The sequence below is a fragment of the Amia ocellicauda genome, chromosome 15, assembly GCF_036373705.1.
Source record: "Amia ocellicauda isolate fAmiCal2 chromosome 15, fAmiCal2.hap1, whole genome shotgun sequence".
Lineage (NCBI taxonomy): Eukaryota > Metazoa > Chordata > Actinopteri > Amiiformes > Amiidae > Amia > Amia ocellicauda.
In genome coordinates this window covers 16,250,838-16,274,487 of record NC_089864.1, presented here as the reverse complement: position 1 = coordinate 16,274,487, position 23,650 = coordinate 16,250,838, and the positions used below count along the sequence as shown (strand labels likewise).

Below are 23,650 nucleotides of genomic sequence, written 5' to 3'. Positions count from 1 at the left end.
GTTAATGTCCATGTTTTGTTTTTGTAAGATATCTTGCAATTTTGGAAAATCTTGATTTTATTTCAGCCTCTTCAATGTTTTTCTTGCTGAGCCAATCTATGTAGCAGTCTGTTAAAATCAGACGATGAATACAATTATATAAATAAGGAAGTAATCTTTATTTGAATGTAGGGCTGGGCGATATGGCCAAAAATGTTATCACGATAAAATATTTCATATCAGTCCATATCGATAATTTTCACGATGAATGTCAAATCATTATTCCTTTCAAGTTAAAAGGCTGATTTTTGCTCCTGAGTGAAAGTTGAAGAAACCAGACAGTTAATTGTGGTTTTAAACTATTCTTTATGGTCAGAACATGACAAACACTTGCCAAACAGTGGATCATTTCACAAATCTGAGGTTCAAAAAAATTATGATAAACAAAAAACATAGAAATATGCATCAGTAAAATTAAGTAAAATCCATTTCAGTCCTTTTTCCTCAATAAAATAAATATCTGCAGTCTGATGTATAACAGCCCAGCGGAGACAATCAGCATCAAGGCGAACACAATTTAGTTAACGTGTGTCCTTTTACAAGTTAAATGAATGAATAAATACCTACAGCAGATCTGGGTTTCCCTCTAAAATATTAAGGACTGGTTCATGTTTTAGGGGGGCTTCAGCCCCGAATGTTTTATGAATGTCCCCTGATCTCAAATTATTTCTGCTGGCGGTGCTTTCTCTCACACATTCACACACAGTTGGTTCTTTTTGTCGAGATATTAAAATGATATTCGGAGCTGCACTCAAAAGCTGCAGCGCCGGCAAATATGACTGGCGAGCCGCTGGACTGGTTTATAAATGTGTCCATAAACGCCATGACTGAAGTGTGCACACTTTAAACCTGCTATATTGTATCTGGATTAATCGCGAAACGTGTGTATTGTGTTTCAACTGTAACTTGCCCTGGTTAAGGGCGTCTCCTAAGCAAATTAAAATAATACGCTCAAAAGTGTCGTTTGGAGTTACAAATCTGTAGTAAGAGTAATAAGTTAAGGGAGTCAAGTTATGCCGTTTAAAATACATATCTACTAGCACATATCTTGATGATGATTGCAATAATAACAATAATAATAATAATAAATAGCAAATATTTTATTGTTGCACTTGGAGATGTTTTCTTACAGTAACGTAATGCTTGTCTGAATATAATGTTGTCTATACACGTTTAGCTCTTCCTAATCTCTCTTAACAAAAACTTTTATTTATTACGCTGTTTACAATCATGTACAGCAGAATTAATAAAATAGACACACAAGTCGTCTCCACATCAGGCTGTATCGCTCGTAGTGTTGTTTTCGGTCTTTGTTTTTAAAACGAAACAAACCAAACCCACAATCGCTCTGCTCCTCCACAACAAATGATCTTCCGACACGGCCGGGTTTCACAGAGGGCTCTGGCTGAGCCAGGGGTCCGAGAGGCGCAGTGTTTCAGGCTGCTCCTCTCCGCGGGCTACTGTCACTCCTCCGCACGCTGCTGCTGTGTCATAGAGGTGAACTGGACTGCTGTACCGAATTATCGACATTATATTTATATCGTTATCGAGATAAGTAATTACCCCGATAATTATTGTTATCGATTTATCGGCCAGCCCTATTTGATTTTTAATCTAGTCGCACTTTTTCTGATTATCTCTTGGTGGGATCAAAGTGAATCAATAGCATTTAAGTAAGCAAAGTATATTATACTAGGCAATGCTATGCATAACACGTGTGCTGTATTGAAATAATCCTGACATTGTATTGTGGAACATAATATTGGAATAACAATTTACACCTTTGTTGTATGATATGCTATCAATGGTATGTTATTGGTATTTTGTAATATTAAGATACATAAAATACTGTTATGTACTTTCTTTCAGTGCTCTGTATTTATGTGGAGTTAGGGGACTCTCGGAGCAGTAATTAGTGATTTTAAAGCCTTTCCCCACACATTACCTCCAATGTGAATAGAAGTAAAGACATGACATGCACATTTCAATTTATGGAAGACAATATCACAGTAAGTTTGTTCTTGGACTCAATATACATTTTTATTTACCTACACCAGAAAAGTGTTAATTATCAAAATTAAAATCATTTATACAAATGATTAAAGCAGCACTGGAACTGGGCCCCATTCCTCGTCACTGGTTTAAGTAATTCAGTCTAGTCAGCCGTAGTCAGTTAATCCAATAATTTAAATCAGGCTCTGCTATGGTAATTTACTCATCTGGACTTTAAGCTTGCTTTGAGGAATGGAAAATCCTGACTTCTGTCATCTGGCTAACTGGAAGGGGCACTGCTGCTGGAGGAGGCTGGTTTATAGTGATTTATTTTTTGCTGCTGACATACTGCTGTGGGAAGAATTAAATGACCAAATGTGCACTCTTCACACTAAACAAACTAATAATATAACAGAAAATAATGATAAGTAATATAACATGTATTATTATTATTATTATTATTATTATTATTATTATTATTATTATTATTATTATTATTATTATTGCTGTTTTTGGTATTCATTTATTTTCTTTGCATATTCTATGTAGAATATTGTCAGAATATTGTTAATATTAGACTTACTGTATGACTTATGTATTTATTAGCAGACACCCTTGTCCAGGGCGACTTACAAAATACAAGAGCAATACAGAGTGCAGTAATACAGTACAGTTCAAGGCATAATGCAATTTACTAATTCCAATTTACACAAGTACATAGGAGATTTACAGTCAACAATATATGAGTCTCACATCCTAGATTGTAAAAAATAAATACATGATTTATAAATTAAATGTTGTTTTCAGGGCCGTTGCTACGCAGGGGCACTGGGGGGCAATGCCCGTCCAATGTGAAGCTGGTGCCCACCAGTTTGATAATTCATAAACCGTTGATATGCTAAATGATGTATTGCACTTTTAGTGTCAATTGCAAACGAACTGAAAACAGCTCTAACTGGGGATGATCCCGTGGTTAGTTCGGAGCTCTGTACTAACCTTGCAAGTTTGTTGACTATGTGATATAGGCTGTTCATATTCTGTTATAATGTGCAAACTTTGAGCACTTTAGCCCATGGCTTTCTGAGAATCTTCTGAATCTGCAGATTCTGGCCAGAATTCTGAAAGTCTGCGACTTGTGAACGCACCCATAGAAAACAGTTCAGATTATTGTATGTATTGATTGGTCTTTTGTCCTTTTTGATATCATTCTGGATTCAAAATACATCTATGTATCTTCCAAGGGAAGAATATTCGAGGCGGCCACCATCAGCCCCAACAGATTGTGAAAATTCACCAGTCGGAGAGTCGATGCCCTTCTGAATGACGCCAGGCATTTCTCCAATGACTCGATTCTGTCTCTGGACAGGTAGGCAAGCATTTTTTGAGAGTCCAGCTTCATTCCCAAGAAGCCCACCGTCTGTGTGGGTTCGAGGGAGCTTTTCTCTCAATGAACTGAGTCTGCGCACACCAGCCAGTCGTCCAGGTAGTTCAGGATCCTTATCCCCTTTGTCCTGAGGGGGGCCAAGGCTGTGTCCATGTACAGTGCATCCGGAAAGTATTCAATCAAAGAGTTCAATCTTTGTTTCTCATGGTCTGAGAGTCCTTCAGGTGCCTTTTGGCAAACTCCAGGTGCCTTTTACTGAGGAGTGGCTTCCGTCTGGCCATTCTACCATACAGGCCTGATTGGTGCAGTGCTGCAGAGATGGTTGTTCTTCTGGAAGGTCTCCTCTCTCCACAGAGACACGCTGGAGCTCTGTCAGAATGACCATCGGGTTTTTGGTCACCTCCCTGACTAAGGCCCTTCTCCACCGATCGCTCAGTTTGGCCGGGCGGCCAGCTCTAGGAAGAGTCCTGGTGGGGATTCTACAGAAGAGCCTTGGAGCCATGTGAATGAAAAAACAACTTTTAAAGTTGACTTTTCGACATTTGGACTTGAAATTGACTTTAAAACACACAATTTCATCTTTGGACCTGTACTGTGTTAGTACTTGTAAATGGTGAGCTCATCGGAGTTGTACACCTTGTGGATAAATTACATTTAGAATCTGCCTTATTGTATCCTGTGTCACAATAACCCTCTTTGATTTGCAAAAACCACCGATAACCCTGCAGCTGTCTGGATTTCTCACTTTAATTTTGTATAAACATCATCACTTGACCCAAGTCCCAATGCAGTTTTCTCCTGTTTCTCTGGCAAACTGTCTTCGGTGTTCTTTTTTTTTTATTACAATTCTATACATTTCGCATTCGATTTTTTAATTTTTGATCTCAACATCAATTTTTTCTCGTTTTTTTTTTTTGTTTACAATATTTTTTTTTTGAATGCGATACTTATGGCGCTAATTTGAGCGCGTACAGTGCTCTCGCTTTAACATTATTTTCTTTCAGGTTTTTTGTTTTAATTTTGATATAATTCTTTTTGTTTACAATTGTATACATGTTGATTTCGATTGTTTTCTTTTTGTTTTCAACATACATTTTTTCTCAACTTTATTTTTCTCGTTTACAATATATTTTGGTTTGAATTCGTTACATATGGTGCTAATTTGTGCCCATATGCGACTCCTTGCTTTGAGCGCTGAAGGGTTTTCAGTTGAGATAAACTGTTACAGTATAATGTTTTCTGTCTATATTTCAACATTTGTTTATGCATTTATTAATTTCAACATTATATAAGTTAATTAAATAAGTTACTTATTTATTTGATAGATTTCGATGGGTTCAGCGCTACAATTTGATGACTTCCTGCTTTTAACCTTGCTTGGCATGATTGTAATGAAGAGCATTTTGAAACGCACTGTGAAGAAGCAAGAGAAGACTCGGAGATGTTCTCCTATTGGTATTTATACAGCTCAATCAAATGTGAATTCAGAATTCATTGAAGGATTGTGTGATTTCACAGAAGTACCAGCTGACCTACATTGTTAAAGTTTATGTAATTGCCTCGCTTTGTAACCTGCTATTTATATTCAATGTGGCGGATTTATATTCATTTGTCTGAAAGTTTCATTTAAGCCTTGTTTCAAGTCACCTAATCTATGTTGATAGAAAATGTGTGGTTTTCATACTTTTTAAATGAACAATTGAAACAACCAAAATGTTTATAGGCAACATTCAAAACACAGAACCACAGAGCATGGGAGCCATATGCAACTAATGTGAATGTGTGTCTACTGTAAATTAAAGACAAATACAGTAATCAGCACTCTAACAGTGTGAATTTGACAAAGTACATATATGACGTCAAATTGGCCCGAGTTTTTCCAAGGCTTGGACAGCAATTAGGAAGTCCTTGTTTGTGTTTGAACAGGCTGCACAATGTTGTGTGAGCCCAGTTGTGCAAGTGCACAGTTACACAGCATTGCCAGCACCCTTCCTTACAGACACAGGATGCTCTCAGCACTGGTAATGAGAGGCAGAAACACAGCTTTGTGGACAGGGATTTTATTTAGTTAATGCTCTCATCACTCTTTCTACTATACAGACTGTTACACAGTTTCTTATTTCAATAGAGCGAGGCGGGAATGGTCTTGATTACAGCAGCCTCCGATGAACTCTAGAAAAAGGAAGAGGCAGACAAATAGGTTATAATAATAATATTGTAAACTCTAGGTCCCTGAACCACCAGCCACTCTCTGTCTCTCCTCCTTAAAAAGACTCGCTTGTCACTTTTTGAACTCCATGCAGATCTGTTCTTGTTGCTGAAATGCTAATTTTTGTATCTTCAAAATCACCAGATTGTTAATGATAGGATGTGAAAAAAAAACACCTATATATGTTTTTAAGATCCTATGCTAACTGATCTGTTGCTTTTGCACATTTCTCTGTTGCACTACAAACCCAGATGGATCAATTTTCAAGTATGGTAGAAATGTACTATCCTTCAGTTATTCAAGTACCAAAATGTGACCTTTTTATATATACAAAATGTAACATTGTATAATTACTTTTCAATCTGAAATACCATACATAATGTATGGGTTATTGTTCCCAAATCAAGCACTATATCTGATATCAATAACAATAATTCAAGTATTTTCCTATGAGCTAAATAAGAATGTTTGTAGCATTACATTGTTCTTGACTTTACACAATAACTAATTTCAAACTCTGAACTTAAAACCTGCTATGCAGTTCATGTGGTTTTTTACCAATACACCTCTTGCTGTGAAAATGAGAATTGTGGGTAATGGCTTTTTGTATATAGCTGTAGGAACCACTGTTAAAGTTGTCTGATGCTGATGGAGCTGTCATGGAACTTGTGTAAGTAAACTACATTCAATATTATTAATTAATAATACTTAGTAAATATTGAATTCGACTTACCTTACTTCCCTTTTTGATTTCCCATGAAACTGACAGGTTGGTAGGCCAGTGCACATACAGCTGAAACTGAAAAGAAGAGCATTTAAAGCAGATGAGGAGATGTTGTGCATAGAGTTACCAAATAGATACATAAACCACAGACTCGGCTTTTATTACTCTGTATTTCTCAGACATTGTATATATTTGTAGGGCAGCCTGTTATAAGAGCTCTTTATCATTTCTGTTTAAAATGTCATCTTCACATTTCCAGTAGTCATTTTGGACAAGTCTACATTGCTTTCTTCGTTAAATATTCCACTGTTAAGCAGTCTATGGTGGCCCAATACAAAGTTATTGATGATGAATTGTCATAGGTTTCACTTACTGCTGTAGAGCGCGGCAATGACGAACAGAATGATCATAGTCTTCATGGTGCCTCTGGGTTCAGTGTTGTCCTGCTGAGGAGCAGAGGGATTGTGTTTTAATAGTTTGCATGTTTAATTAACAAAGCAGCTGATTCATGGCCTGTTATCATAGTGTGATCATTTCATATATTTAAATGCTGTGTAGTTAGTCTATTGAGTGAATGGATGCTGATCTGTTAAGATGCATCCAAAATATTGCAATGGACAAATTGCCTTTCATTTCTCCTTAGTAATTGTTTTATTGGCCTAAGACCATTAGATGGAGTGTGGCTTGTTTGTCTTGGATCAATATCAGAGGAAGTAATAATTGCTGAATAAAGTCCTGCTTTCTAGTGACCCCTATACATATAACCCACAGCGGCCATCCTCTGAATCATCTGGGTAAATGACCACAATACCTTACTAATACAAACTCAGTTGATTGAAAATGTCGAGGCACAAAATATGTAAAATAATACAATTAAAAGTTAAATGCCACCTGTTCCTACAATTCAGAGCCCATGCACTACTAGGTTTTATGTAATTGTGATTTATGTAATCCTTGAATAGTATGCAGAAATGTATTACCTGTGTAGCTTCAGTTATGCAGACGTTCAATAGTGGGGAGGGCTGGCAGACTGTGTGGATTTGGGGACTTGGTTGCCAAGCTTCCAGGTTTTTGGTGGAGAAGTTCTGGTCCTGATATCCTCCTGGATTTCCACTCCAAATTGCTGGTCCCTAACCACGGCTTTTATATGTTTTAGACGAGTTTCTAATGTCTTTCCCTCCAAATTGCTGATTGGTTGGTTCAGGTGTCATACAATTTAAATATCCTATTGTTGGGTTTTCTGCCCCCCTCCACCCTAATAATGTGTATTGGAAAGTTGCTGCCTCCATGAGTTTTAGATAGTTTCACAAAATGTGTTTTACATGGATTATTGTCTGTGTATGAATGTGGTGTGGTTAGTATTCACATTTATGAGATCCTTAAGTTATCCCCTTTAATTTGATATTAAACAAGGTGGCATGTTTTGTCCTCATTGGAGTAAGAGCACTTGTTTCAATATAGGTTCTTGTGTACTGTTGGTCAACGATTTTTTGTATATAGCTGTGGGAAACCCTGAAACATTATGTTTAAGATATGGGCAAAGGGACTTCATTTCCCAAAGAAACCTCCAGGATTTAAAACACCCATTTTAACACACCAGGTCAGAGCTTCCCACATTTTCATAGCAAGAGACGTATTAGACTTGTATTTTGTATTTTGGAACAACTGGTTTACTGCTGGTCTGACCACCTTGATCAGCTCTTGCTGGTTTGTCCACCTTGTGACCTGCTCTTGCTGGTCTGACTAGCTCTTGCTGGTTTGACCACTTTGTGACCACCTTTTGACCAGAAACACACATACATATACTATAGATACTAAAGATATTTTTAGGTCTTCATTTCAAATTCTAAATATGAAATATTACTGATATGGACTGAAAAGCTAGAAAATGTATCAAAGATACAGCACAATTTGTATTGATTAATCCTACGGATAAGTTATCAGGACCCTTAAAGATAAATGTAGTATTTACATGTGATATTTTATTTGAGTAGCTATGACATGCTTTATAAAAAAATAAAAAAAACAATTGAAATACAAAAACAAATGTACAATAATTAGACCAGATATAAACGTCTATTACAAAAAAAAAAAAACGACGTGAAATTATAGGTAACAAGCAATAAAACCAATTCAAACATAAAAGCTCTGCCCAGTATGTTATAGTAACTTATATGGTGCAATGTAATACATTTAATTAAAAATAACAAGACCAGTCTTTGGTCCACAGTTATATTTTTTGTTAATGTCCATGTTTTGTTTTTGTAAGATATCTTGCAATTTTGGAAAATCTTGATTTTATTTCAGCCTCTTCAATGTTTTTCTTGCTGAGCCAATCTATGTAGCAGTCTGTTAAAATCAGACGATGAATACAATTATATAAATAAGGAAGTAATCTTTATTTGAATGTAGGGCTGGGCGATATGGCCAAAAATGTTATCACGATAAAATATTTCATATCAGTCCATATCGATAATTTTCACGATGAATGTCAAATCATTATTCCTTTCAAGTTAAAAGGCTGATTTTTGCTCCTGAGTGAAAGTTGAAGAAACCAGACAGTTAATTGTGGTTTTAAACTATTCTTTATGGTCAGAACATGACAAACACTTGCCAAACAGTGGATCATTTCACAAATCTGAGGTTCAAAAAAATTATGATAAACAAAAAACATAGAAATATGCATCAGTAAAATTAAGTAAAATCCATTTCAGTCCTTTTTCCTCAATAAAATAAATATCTGCAGTCTGATGTATAACAGCCCCGTGGAGACAATCAGCATCAAGGCGAACACAATTTAGTTAACGTGCGTCCTTTTACAAGTTAAATGAATGAATAAATACCTACAGCAGATCTGGGTTTCCCTCTAAAATATTAAGGACTGGTTCATGTTTTAGGGGGGCTTCAGCCCCGAATGTTTTATGAATGTCCCCTGATCTCAAATTATTTCTGCTGGCGGTGCTTTCTCTCACACATTCACACACAGTTGGTTCTTTTTGTCGAGATATTAAAATGATATTCGGAGCTGCACTCAAAAGCTGCAGCGCCGGCAAATATGACTGGCGAGCCGCTGGACTGGTTTATAAATGTGTCCATAAACGCCATGACTGAAGTGTGCACACTTTAAACCTGCTATATTGTATCTGGATTAATCGCGAAACGTGTGTATTGTGTTTCAACTGTAACTTGCCCTGGTTAAGGGCGTCTCCTAAGCAAATTAAAATAATACGCTCAAAAGTGTCGTTTGGAGTTACAAATCTGTAGTAAGAGTAATAAGTTAAGGGAGTCAAGTTATGCCGTTTAAAATACATATCTACTAGCACATATCTTGATGATGATTGCAATAATAACAATAATAATAATAATAAATAGCAAATATTTTATTGTTGCACTTGGAGATGTTTTCTTACAGTAACGTAATGCTTGTCTGAATATAATGTTGTCTATACACGTTTAGCTCTTCCTAATCTCTCTTAACAAAAACTTTTATTTATTACGCTGTTTACAATCATGTACAGCAGAATTAATAAAATAGACACACAAGTCGTCTCCACATCAGGCTGTATCGCTCGTAGTGTTGTTTTCGGTCTTTGTTTTTAAAACGAAACAAACCAAACCCACAATCGCTCTGCTCCTCCACAACAAATGATCTTCCGACACGGCCGGGTTTCACAGAGGGCTCTGGCTGAGCCAGGGGTCCGAGAGGCGCAGTGTTTCAGGCTGCTCCTCTCCGCGGGCTACTGTCACTCCTCCGCACGCTGCTGCTGTGTCATAGAGGTGAACTGGACTGCTGTACCGAATTATCGACATTATATTTATATCGTTATCGAGATAAGTAATTACCCCGATAATTATTGTTATCGATTTATCGGCCAGCCCTATTTGATTTTTAATCTAGTCGCACTTTTTCTGATTATCTCTTGGTGGGATCAAAGTGAATCAATAGCATTTAAGTAAGCAAAGTATATTATACTAGGCAATGCTATGCATAACACGTGTGCTGTATTGAAATAATCCTGACATTGTATTGTGGAACATAATATTGGAATAACAATTTACACCTTTGTTGTATGATATGCTATCAATGGTATGTTATTGGTATTTTGTAATATTAAGATACATAAAATACTGTTATGTACTTTCTTTCAGTGCTCTGTATTTATGTGGAGTTAGGGGACTCTCGGAGCAGTAATTAGTGATTTTAAAGCCTTTCCCCACACATTACCTCCAATGTGAATAGAAGTAAAGACATGACATGCACATTTCAATTTATGGAAGACAATATCACAGTAAGTTTGTTCTTGGACTCAATATACATTTTTATTTACCTACACCAGAAAAGTGTTAATTATCAAAATTAAAATCATTTATACAAATGATTAAAGCAGCACTGGAACTGGGCCCCATTCCTCGTCACTGGTTTAAGTAATTCAGTCTAGTCAGCCGTAGTCAGTTAATCCAATAATTTAAATCAGGCTCTGCTATGGTAATTTACTCATCTGGACTTTAAGCTTGCTTTGAGGAATGGAAAATCCTGACTTCTGTCATCTGGCTAACTGGAAGGGGCACTGCTGCTGGAGGAGGCTGGTTTATAGTGATTTATTTTTTGCTGCTGACATACTGCTGTGGGAAGAATTAAATGACCAAATGTGCACTCTTCACACTAAACAAACTAATAATATAACAGAAAATAATGATAAGTAATATAACATGTATTATTATTATTATTATTATTATTATTATTATTATTATTATTATTATTATTATTGCTGTTTTTGGTATTCATTTATTTTCTTTGCATATTCTATGTAGAATATTGTCAGAATATTGTTAATATTAGACTTACTGTATGACTTATGTATTTATTAGCAGACACCCTTGTCCAGGGCGACTTACAAAATACAAGAGCAATACAGAGTGCAGTAATACAGTACAGTTCAAGGCATAATGCAATTTACTAATTCCAATTTACACAAGTACATAGGAGATTTACAGTCAACAATATATGAGTCTCACATCCTAGATTGTAAAAAATAAATACATGATTTATAAATTAAATGTTGTTTTCAGGGCCGTTGCTACGCAGGGGCACTGGGGGGCAATGCCCGTCCAATGTGAAGCTGGTGCCCACCAGTTTGATAATTCATAAACCGTTGATATGCTAAATGATGTATTGCACTTTTAGTGTCAATTGCAAACGAACTGAAAACAGCTCTAACTGGGGATGATCCCGTGGTTAGTTCAGAGCTCTGTACTAACCTTGCAAGTTTGTTGACTATGTGATATAGGCTGTTCATATTCTGTTATAATGTGCAAACTTTGAGCACTTTAGCCCATGGCTTTCTGAGAATCTTCTGAATCTGCAGATTCTGGCCAGAATTCTGAAAGTCTGCGACTTGTGAACGCACCCATAGAAAACAGTTCAGATTATTGTATGTATTGATTGGTCTTTTGTCCTTTTTGATATCATTCTGGATTCAAAATACATCTATGTATCTTCCAAGGGAAGAATATTCGAGGCGGCCACCATCAGCCCCAACAGATTGTGAAAATTCACCAGTCGGAGAGTCGATGCCCTTCTGAATGACGCCAGGCATTTCTCCAATGACTCGATTCTGTCTCTGGACAGGTAGGCAAGCATTTTTTGAGAGTCCAGCTTCATTCCCAAGAAGCCCACCGTCTGTGTGGGTTCGAGGGAGCTTTTCTCTCAATGAACTGAGTCTGCGCACACCAGCCAGTCGTCCAGGTAGTTCAGGATCCTTATCCCCTTTGTCCTGAGGGGGGCCAAGGCTGTGTCCATGTACAGTGCATCCGGAAAGTATTCAATCAAAGAGTTCAATCTTTGTTTCTCATGGTCTGAGAGTCCTTCAGGTGCCTTTTGGCAAACTCCAGGTGCCTTTTACTGAGGAGTGGCTTCCGTCTGGCCACTCTACCATACAGGCCTGATTGGTGGAGTGCTGCAGAGATGGTTGTTCTTCTGGAAGGTCTCCTCTCTCCACAGAGACACGCTGGAGCTCTGTCAGAATGACCATCGGGTTTTTGGTCACCTCCCTGACTAAGGCCCTTCTCCACCGATCGCTCAGTTTGGCCGGGCGGCCAGCTCTAGGAAGAGTCCTGGTGGGGATTCTACAGAAGAGCCTTGGAGCCATGTGAATGAAAAAACAACTTTTAAAGTTGACTTTTCGACATTTGGACTTGAAATTGACTTTAAAACACACAATTTCATCTTTGGACCTGTACTGTGTTAGTACTTGTAAATGGTGAGCTCATCGGAGTTGTACACCTTGTGGATAAATTACATTTAGAATCTGCCTTATTGTATCCTGTGTCACAATAACCCTCTTTGATTTGCAAAAACCACCGATAACCCTGCAGCTGTCTGGATTTCTCACTTTAATTTTGTATAAACATCATCACTTGACCCAAGTCCCAATGCAGTTTTCTCCTGTTTCTCTGGCAAACTGTCTTCGGTGTTCTTTTTTTTTTATTACAATTCTATACATTTCGCCATCGATTTTTTAATTTTTGATCTCAACATCAATTTTTTCTCGTTTTTGTTTGTTTACAATATTTTTTTTTTTGAATGCGATACTTATGGCGCTAATTTGAGCGCGTAAAGTGCTCTCGCTTTAACATTATTTTCTTTCAGGTTTTTTGTTTTAATTTTGATATAATTCTTTTTGTTTACAATTGTATACATGTTGATTTCGATTGTTTTCTTTTTGTTTTCAACATACATTTTTTCTCAACTTTATTTTTCTCGTTTACAATATATTTTGGTTTGAATTCGTTACATATGGTGCTAATTTGTGCCCATATGCGACTCCTTGCTTTGAGCGCTGAAGGGTTTTCAGTTGAGATAAACTGTTACAGTATAATGTTTTCTGTCTATATTTCAACATTTGTTTATGCATTTATTAATTTCAACATTATATAAGTTAATTAAATAAGTTACTTATTTATTTGATAGATTTCGATGGGTTCAGCGCTACAATTTGATGACTTCCTGCTTTTAACCTTGCTTGGCATGATTGTAATGAAGAGCATTTTGAAACGCACTGTGAAGAAGCAAGAGAAGACTCGGAGATGTTCTCCTATTGGTATTTATACAGCTCAATCAAATGTGAATTCAGAATTCATTGAAGGATTGTGTGATTTCACAGAAGTACCAGCTGACCTACATTGTTAAAGTTTATGTAATTGCCTCGCTTTGTAACCTGCTATTTATATTCAATGTGGCGGATTTATATTCATTTGTCTGAAAGTTTCATTTAAGCCTTGTTTCAAGTCACCTAATCTATGTTGATAGAAAATGTGTGGTTTTCATACTTTTTAAATGAACAATTGAAACAACCAAAATGTTTATAGGCAACATTCAAAACACAGAACCACAGAGCATGGGAGCCATATGCAACTAATGTGAATGTGTGTCTACTGTAAATTAAAGACAAATACAGTAATCAGCACTCTAACAGTGTGAATTTGACAAAGTACATATATGACGTCAAATTGGCCCGAGTTTTTCCAAGGCTTGGACAGCAATTAGGAAGTCCTTGTTTGTGTTTGAACAGGCTGCACAATGTTGTGTGAGCCCAGTTGTGCAAGTGCACAGTTACACAGCATTGCCAGCACCCTTCCTTACAGACACAGGATGCTCTCGGCACTGGTAATGAGAGGCAGAAACACAGCTTTGTGGACAGGGATTTTATTTAGTTAATGCTCTCATCACTCTTTCTACTATACAGACTGTTACACAGTTTCTTATTTCAATAGAGCGAGGCGGGAATGGTCTTGATTACAGCAGCCTCCGATGAACTCTAGAAAAAGGAAGAGGCAGACAAATAGGTTATAATAATAATATTGTAAACTCTAGGTCCCTGAACCACCAGCCACTCTCTGTCTCTCCTCCTTAAAAAGACTCGCTTGTCACTTTTTGAACTCCATGCAGATCTGTTCTTGTTGCTGAAATGCTAATTTTTGTATCTTCAAAATCACCAGATTGTTAATGATAGGATGTGAAAAAAAAACACCTATATATGTTTTTAAGATCCTATGCTAACTGATCTGTTGCTTTTGCACATTTCTCTGTTGCACTACAAACCCAGATGGATCAATTTTCAAGTATGGTAGAAATGTACTATCCTTCAGTTATTCAAGTACCAAAATGTGACCTTTTTATATATACAAAATGTAACATTGTATAATTACTTTTCAATCTGAAATACCATACAGTATGTATGGGTTATTGTTCCCAAATCAAGCACTATATCTGATATCAATAACAATAATTCAAGTATTTTCCTATGAGCTAAATAAGAATGTTTGTAGCATTACATTGTTCTTGACTTTACACAATAACTAATTTCAAACTCTGAACTTAAAACCTGCTATGCAGTTCATGGGGTTTTTTACCAATACACCTCTTGCTGTGAAAATGAGAATTGTGGGTAATGGCTTTTTGTATATAGCTGTAGGAACCACTGTTAAAGTTGTCTGATGCTGATGGAGCTGTCATGGAACTTGTGTAAGTAAACTACATTCAATATTATTAATTAATAATACTTAGTAAATATTGAATTCGACTTACCTTACTTCCCTTTTTGATTTCCCATGAAACTGACAGGTTGGTAGGCCAGTGCACATACAGCTGAAACTGAAAAGAAGAGCATTTAAAGCAGATGAGGAGATGTTGTGCATAGAGTTACCAAATAGATGCATAAACCACAGACTCGGCTTTTATTACTCTGTATTTCTCAGACATTGTATATATTTGTAGGGCAGCCTGTTATAAGAGCTCTTTATCATTTCTGTTTAAAATGTCATCTTCACATTTCCAGTAGTCATTTTGGACAAGTCTACATTGCTTTCTTCGTTAAATATTCCACTGTTAAGCAGTCTATGGTGGCCCAATACAAAGTTATTGATGATGAATTGTCATAGGTTTCACTTACTGCTGTAGAGCGCGGCAATGACGAACAGAATGATCATAGTCTTCATGGTGCCTCTGGGTTCAGTGTTGTCCTGCTGAGGAGCAGAGGGATTGTGTTTTAATAGTTTGCATGTTTAATTAACAAAGCAGCTGATTCATGGCCTGTTATCATAGTGTGATCATTTCATATATTTAAATGCTGTGTAGTTAGTCTATTGAGTGAATGGATGCTGATCTGTTAAGATGCATCCAAAATATTGCAATGGACAAATTGCCTTTCATTTCTCCTTAGTAATTGTTTTATTGGCCTAAGACCATTAGATGGAGTGTGGCTTGTTTGTCTTGGATCAATATCAGAGGAAGTAATAATTGCTGAATAAAGTCCTGCTTTCTAGTGACCCCTATACATATAACCCACAGCGGCCATCCTCTGAATCATCTGGGTAAATGACCACAATACCTTACTAATACAAACTCAGTTGATTGAAAATGTCGAGGCACAAAATATGTAAAATAATACAATTAAAAGTTAAATGCCACCTGTTCCTACAATTCAGAGCCCATGCACTACTAGGTTTTATGTAATTGTGATTTATGTAATCCTTGAATAGTATGCAGAAATGTATTACCTGTGTAGCTTCAGTTATGCAGACGTTCAATAGTGGGGAGGGCTGGCAGACTGTGTGGATTTGGGGACTTGGTTGCCAAGCTTCCAGGTTTTTGGTGGAGAAGTTCTGGTCCTGATATCCTCCTGGATTTCCACTCCAAATTGCTGGTCCCTAACCACGGCTTTTATATGTTTTAGACGAGTTTCTAATGTCTTTCCCTCCAAATTGCTGATTGGTTGGTTCAGGTGTCATACAATTTAAATATCCTATTGTTGGGTTTTCTGCCCCCCTCCACCCTAATAATGTGTATTGGAAAGTTGCTGCCTCCATGAGTTTTAGATAGTTTCACAAAATGTGTTTTACATGGATAATTGTCTGTGTATGAATGTGGTGTGGTTAGTATTCACATTTATGAGATCCTTAAGTTATCCCCTTTAATTTGATATTAAACAAGGTGGCATGTTTTGTCCTCATTGGAGTAAGAGCACTTGTTTCAATATAGGTTCTTGTGTACTGTTGGTCAACGATTTTTTGTATATAGCTGTGGGAAACCCCAAAACATTATGTTTAAGATATGGGCAAAGGGACTTCATTTCCCAAAGAAACCTCCAGGATTTAAAACACCCATTTTAACACACCAGGTCAGAGCTTCCCACATTTTCATAGCAAGAGACGTATTAGACTTGTATTTTGTATTTTGGAACAACTGGTTTACTGCTGGTCTGACCACCTTGATCAGCTCTTGCTGGTTTGTCCACCTTGTGACCTGCTCTTGCTGGTCTGACTAGCTCTTGCTGGTTTGACCACTTTGTGACCACCTTTTGACCAGAAACACACATACATATACTATAGATACTAAAGATATTTTTAGGTCTTCATTTCAAATTCTAAATATGAAATATTACTGATATGGACTGAAAAGCTAGAAAATGTATCAAAGATACAGCACAATTTGTATTGATTAATCCTACGGAGAAGTTATCAGGACCCTTAAAGATAAATGTAGTATTTACATGTGATATTTTATTTGAGTAGCTATGACATGCTTGATAAAAAAATAAAAAAAACAATTGAAATACAAAAACAAATGTACAATAATTAGACCAGATATAAACGTCTATTACAAAAAAAAAAACGACGTGAAATTGTAGGTAACAAGCAATAAAACCAATTCAAACATAAAAGCTCTGCCCAGTATGTTATAGTAACTTATATGGTGCAATGTAATACATTTAATTAAAAATAACAAGACCAGTCTTTGGTCCACAGTTATATTTTTTGTTAATGTCCATGTTTTGTTTTTGTAAGATATCTTGCAATTTTGGAAAATCTTGATTTTATTTCAGCCTCTTCAATGTTTTTCTTGCTGAGCCAATCTATGTAGCAGTCTGTTAAAATCAGACGATGAATACAATTATATAAATAAGGAAGTAATCTTTATTTGAATGTAGGGCTGGGCGATATGGCCAAAAATGTTATCACGATAAAATATTTCATATCAGTCCATATCGATAATTTTCACGATGAATGTCAAATCATTATTCCTTTCAAGTTAAAAGGCTGATTTTTGCTCCTGAGTGAAAGTTGAAGAAACCAGACAGTTAATTGTGGTTTTAAACTATTCTTTATGGTCAGAACATGACAAACACTTGCCAAACAGTGGATCATTTCACAAATCTGAGGTTCAAAAAAATTATGATAAACAAAAAACATAGAAATATGCATCAGTAAAATTAAGTAAAATCCATTTCAGTCCTTTTTCCTCAATAAAATAAATATCTGCAGTCTGATGTATAACAGCCCCGTGGAGACAATCAGCATCAAGGCGAACACAATTTAGTTAACGTGCGTCCTTTTACAAGTTAAATGAATGAATAAATACCTACAGCAGATCTGGGTTTCCCTCTAAAATATTAAGGACTGGTTCATGTTTTAGGGGGGCTTCAGCCCCGAATGTTTTATGAATGTCCCCTGATCTCAAATTATTTCTGCTGGCGGTGCTTTCTCTCACACATTCACACACAGTTGGTTCTTTTTGTCGAGATATTAAAATGATATTCGGAGCTGCACTCAAAAGCTGCAGCGCCGGCAAATATGACTGGCGAGCCGCTGGACTGGTTTATAAATGTGTCCATAAACGCCATGACTGAAGTGTGCACACTTTAAACCTGCTATATTGTATCTGGATTAATCGCGAAACGTGTGTATTGTGTTTCAACTGTAACTTGCCCTGGTTAAGGGCGTCTCCTAAGCAAATTAAAATAATACGCTCAAAAGTGTCGTTTGGAGTTACAAATCTGTAGTAAGAGTAATAAGTTAAGGGAGTCAAGTTATGCCGTTTAAAATACATATCTACTAGCACATATCTTGATGATGATTGCAATAATAACAATAATAATAATAATAAATAGCAAATATTTTATTGTTGCACTTGGAGATGTTTTCTTACAGTAACGTAATGCTTGTCTGAATATAATGTTGTCTATACACGTTTAGCTCTTCCTAATCTCTCTTAACAAAAACTTTTATTTATTACGCTGTTTACAATCATGTACAGCAGAATTAATAAAATAGACACACAAGTCGTCTCCACATCAGGCTGTATCGCTCGTAGTGTTGTTTTCGGTCTTTGTTTTTAAAACGAAACAAACCAAACCCACAATCGCTCTGCTCCTCCACAACAAATGATCTTCCGACACGGCCGGGTTTCACAGAGGGCTCTGGCTGAGCCAGGGGTCCGAGAGGCGCAGTGTTTCAGGCTGCTCCTCTCCGCGGGCTACTGTCACTCCTCCGCACGCTGCTGCTGTGTCATAGAGGTGAACTGGACTGCTGTACCGAATTATCGACATTATATTTATATCGTTATCGAGATAAGTAATTACCCCGATAATTATTGTTATCGATTTATCGGCCAGCCCTATTTGATTTTTAATCTAGTCGCACTTTTTCTGATTATCTCTTGGTGGGATCAAAGTGAATCAATAGCATTTAAGTAAGCAAAGTATATTATACTAGGCAATGCTATGCATAACACGTGTGCTGTATTGAAATAATCCTGACATTGTATTGTGGAACATAATATTGGAATAACAATTTACACCTTTGTTGTATGATATGCTATCAATGGTATGTTATTGGTATTTTGTAATATTAAGATACATAAAATACTGTTATGTACTTTCTTTCAGTGCTCTGTATTTATGTGGAGTTAGGGGACTCTCGGAGCAGTAATTAGTGATTTTAAAGCCTTTCCCCACACATTACCTCCAATGTGAATAGAAGTAAAGACATGACATGCACATTTCAATTTATGGAAGACAATATCACAGTAAGTTTGTTCTTGGACTCAATATACATTTTTATTTACCTACACCAGAAAAGTGTTAATTATCAAAATTAAAATCATTTATACAAATGATTAAAGCAGCACTGGAACTGGGCCCCATTCCTCGTCACTGGTTTAAGTAATTCAGTCTAGTCAGCCGTAGTCAGTTAATCCAATAATTTAAATCAGGCTCTGCTATGGTAATTTACTCATCTGGACTTTAAGCTTGCTTTGAGGAATGGAAAATCCTGACTTCTGTCATCTGGCTAACTGGAAGGGGCACTGCTGCTGGAGGAGGCTGGTTTATAGTGATTTATTTTTTGCTGCTGACATACTGCTGTGGGAAGAATTAAATGACCAAATGTGCACTCTTCACACTAAACAAACTAATAATATAACAGAAAATAATGATAAGTAATATAACATGTATTATTATTATTATTATTATTATTATTATTATTATTATTATTATTATTATTATTATTATTATTATTGCTGTTTTTGGTATTCATTTATTTTCTTTGCATATTCTATGTAGAATATTGTCAGAATATTGTTAATATTAGACTTACTGTATGACTTATGTATTTATTAGCAGACACCCTTGTCCAGGGCGACTTACAAAATACAAGAGCAATACAGAGTGCAGTAATACAGTACAGTTCAAGGCATAATGCAATTTACTAATTCCAATTTACACAAGTACATAGGAGATTTACAGTCAACAATATATGAGTCTCACATCCTAGATTGTAAAAAATAAATACATGATTTATAAATTAAATGTTGTTTTCAGGGCCGTTGCTACGCAGGGGCACTGGGGGGCAATGCCCGTCCAATGTGAAGCTGGTGCCCACCAGTTTGATAATTCATAAACCGTTGATATGCTAAATGATGTATTGCACTTTTAGTGTCAATTGCAAACGAACTGAAAACAGCTCTAACTGGGGATGATCCCGTGGTTAGTTCGGAGCTCTGTACTAACCTTGCAAGTTTGTTGACTATGTGATATAGGCTGTTCATATTCTGTTATAATGTGCAAACTTTGAGCACTTTAGCCCATGGCTTTCTGAGAATCTTCTGAATCTGCAGATTCTGGCCAGAATTCTGAAAGTCTGCGACTTGTGAACGCACCCATAGAAAACAGTTCAGATTATTGTATGTATTGATTGGTCTTTTGTCCTTTTTGATATCATTCTGGATTCAAAATACATCTATGTATCTTCCAAGGGAAGAATATTCGAGGCGGCCACCATCAGCCCCAACAGATTGTGAAAATTCACCAGTCGGAGAGTCGATGCCCTTCTGAATGACGCCAGGCATTTCTCCAATGACTCGATTCTGTCTCTGGACAGGTAGGCAAGCATTTTTTGAGAGTCCAGCTTCATTCCCAAGAAGCCCACCGTCTGTGTGGGTTCGAGGGAGCTTTTCTCTCAATGAACTGAGTCTGCGCACACCAGCCAGTCGTCCAGGTAGTTCAGGATCCTTATCCCCTTTGTCCTGAGGGGGGCCAAGGCTGTGTCCATGTACAGTGCATCCGGAAAGTATTCAATCAAAGAGTTCAATCTTTGTTTCTCATGGTCTGAGAGTCCTTCAGGTGCCTTTTGGCAAACTCCAGGTGCCTTTTACTGAGGAGTGGCTTCCGTCTGGCCACTCTACCATACAGGCCTGATTGGTGGAGTGCTGCAGAGATGGTTGTTCTTCTGGAAGGTCTCCTCTCTCCACAGAGACACGCTGGAGCTCTGTCAGAATGACCATCGGGTTCTTGGTCACCTCCCTGACTAAGGCCCCTCTCCCCCGATCGCTCAGTTTGGCCGGGCGGCCAGATATAGGAAGAGTCCTGGTGGTTCCAAACTTCTTCCATTTAGGGATGATGGAGGCCACTGTGCTTATTGGGACCTTCAATACTGCAGACATTTTTCTGTACCCTTCCCCAGATCTGTGCCTCGATACAATCCTGTCTCGGAGGTCTACAGACAATTCCTTGGACTTCATGGCTTGGTTTGTGCTCTGACATGCACTATTAACTGTGGGACCTTATATAGACAGGTGTGTGCCTTTCCAAATCATGTCCAATCATTTGAATTTACCACAGGTGGACTCCAATCAAGTTGTAGAAACATCTCAAGGATGATCAGTGGAAACAGGATGCACCTGAGCTCAATTTTGAGTGTCATGGCAAAGACTGTGAATACTTATGTACATTTGCTTTTTCTGTTTTTTATTTTTAATAAATTTGCAAAGATTTCAAACAAACTTCTTTCATGTGGTCATTATAGGTTATTGTTTGTAGAATTTTGAGGAAAATAATTAATTTAATCCATTTTGGAATAAGGCTGTAACATAACAAAATGTGAAAAAAGTGAAGCGCACTGAATACTTTCCGGATGCACTGTAATTCGAAAATGTACGGGGAGCCAGTGAAAGGCCGAACGACAGCACATTGAACTCGTATGCCTGGCGCTGGAAGGTGAAGCACAGGAATGTCCTGTGCGCCGGGATTATGGAGACGTGGAAGTAAGCGTCCCTGAGGTCTATTGACGTGAACCAGTTGCCCAGCTGGACAGACTGGAGGACATTTGAGGGTCCTTGGCTCGAGAATGGGCCTGAAGCCTCTGTCCTTCTTTGGCACCAGGAAGTACCCCAAGTAGAATCCTGCTCGAGAGTCTTCATCGGCCACTAGTCGTATCGCTCATTTCTCCCACATCACAGCGATCTCCTGAGAGAGAGCTTGAGCCCTTTCAGGACATCCGACAGTAGTGGTCAGCACCCCTCTGAAGGGGTGCCCTGAGGATGGCCTGTGCGTTATTGGCCCAGACCGCTGAAGTCTCCATGGAACAAGCTTTCTTCAGCATAGCAGCCATTTGTTTCTAGAAGGGGGGATTCTACAGAAGAGCCTTGGGGCCATGTGAATGAAAAAACAACTTTTAAAGTTGACTTTTCGACATTTGGACTTGAAATTGACTTTAAAACACACAATTTCATCTTTGGACCTGTACTGTGTTAGTACTTGTAAATGGTGAGCTCATCGGAGTTGTACACCTTGTGGATAAATTACATTTAGAATCTGCCTTATTGTATCCTGTGTCACAATAACCCTCTTTGATTTGCAAAAACCACCGATAACCCTGCAGCTGTCTGGATTTCTCACTTTAATTTTGTATAAACATCATCACTTGACCCAAGTCCCAATGCAGTTTTCTCCTGTTTCTCTGGCAAACTGTCTTCGGTGTTCTTTTTTTTTTATTACAATTCTATACATTTCGCATTCGATTTTTTAATTTTTGATCTCAACATCAATTTTTTCTCGTTTTTTTTTTTGTTTACAATATTTTTTTTTTTGAATGCGATACTTATGGCGCTAATTTGAGCGCGTACAGTGCTCTCGCTTTAACATTATTTTCTTTCAGGTTTTTTGTTTTAATTTTGATATAATTCTTTTTGTTTACAATTGTATACATGTTGATTTCGATTGTTTTCTTTTTGTTTTCAACATACATTTTTTCTCAACTTTATTTTTCTCGTTTACAATATATTTTGGTTTGAATTCGTTACATATGGTGCTAATTTGTGCCCATATGCGACTCCTTGCTTTGAGCGCTGAAGGGTTTTCAGTTGAGATAAACTGTTACAGTATAATGTTTTCTGTCTATATTTCAACATTTGTTTATGCATTTATTAATTTCAACATTATATAAGTTAATTAAATAAGTTACTTATTTATTTGATAGATTTCGATGGGTTCAGCGCTACAATTTGATGACTTCCTGCTTTTAACCTTGCTTGGCATGATTGTAATGAAGAGCATTTTGAAACGCACTGTGAAGAAGCAAGAGAAGACTCGGAGATGTTCTCCTATTGGTATTTATACAGCTCAATCAAATGTGAATTCAGAATTCATTGAAGGATTGTGTGATTTCACAGAAGTACCAGCTGACCTACATTGTTAAAGTTTATGTAATTGCCTCGCTTTGTAACCTGCTATTCATATTCAATGTGGCGGATTTATATTCATTTGTCTGAAAGTTTCATTTAAGCCTTGTTTCAAGTCACCTAATCTATGTTGATAGAAAATGTGTGGTTTTCATACTTTTTAAATGAACAATTGAAACAACCAAAATGTTTATAGGCAACATTCAAAACACAGAACCACAGAGCATGGGAGCCATATGCAACTAATGTGAATGTGTGTCTACTGTAAATTAAAGACAAATACAGTAATCAGCACTCTAACAGTGTGAATTTGACAAAGTACATATATGACGTCAAATTGGCCCGAGTTTTTCCAAGGCATTAGGAAGTCCTTGTTTGTGTTTGAACAGGCTGCACAATGTTGTGTGAGCCCAGTTGTGCAAGTGCACAGTTACACAGCATTGCCAGCACCCTTCCTTACAGACACAGGATGCTCTCGGCACTGGTAATGAGAGGCAGAAACACAGC

General features: G+C 37.1%; 2 long non-coding RNA genes across 2 annotated transcripts; both read right to left on the bottom strand.

Moving 5' to 3' along the window:
- Positions 1 to 5,459: 5,459 nt before the first annotated feature.
- On the bottom strand, positions 5,460 to 7,482 carry LOC136771560 (uncharacterized). The gene is made up of 4 exons (XR_010822343.1): positions 7,329 to 7,482; positions 6,722 to 6,794; positions 6,358 to 6,423; positions 5,460 to 5,587 (listed from the first exon to the last, which is right to left on the bottom strand). It is a non-coding gene; the product is annotated as an uncharacterized LOC136771560 (long non-coding RNA).
- Positions 7,483 to 14,037: 6,555 nt separating this feature from the next.
- Positions 14,038 to 16,060, bottom strand: LOC136771559 (uncharacterized). Its single transcript, XR_010822342.1, has 4 exons — positions 15,907 to 16,060; positions 15,300 to 15,372; positions 14,936 to 15,001; positions 14,038 to 14,165 (listed from the first exon to the last, which is right to left on the bottom strand). It is a non-coding gene; the product is annotated as an uncharacterized LOC136771559 (long non-coding RNA).
- Positions 16,061 to 23,650: the final 7,590 nt, after the last annotated feature.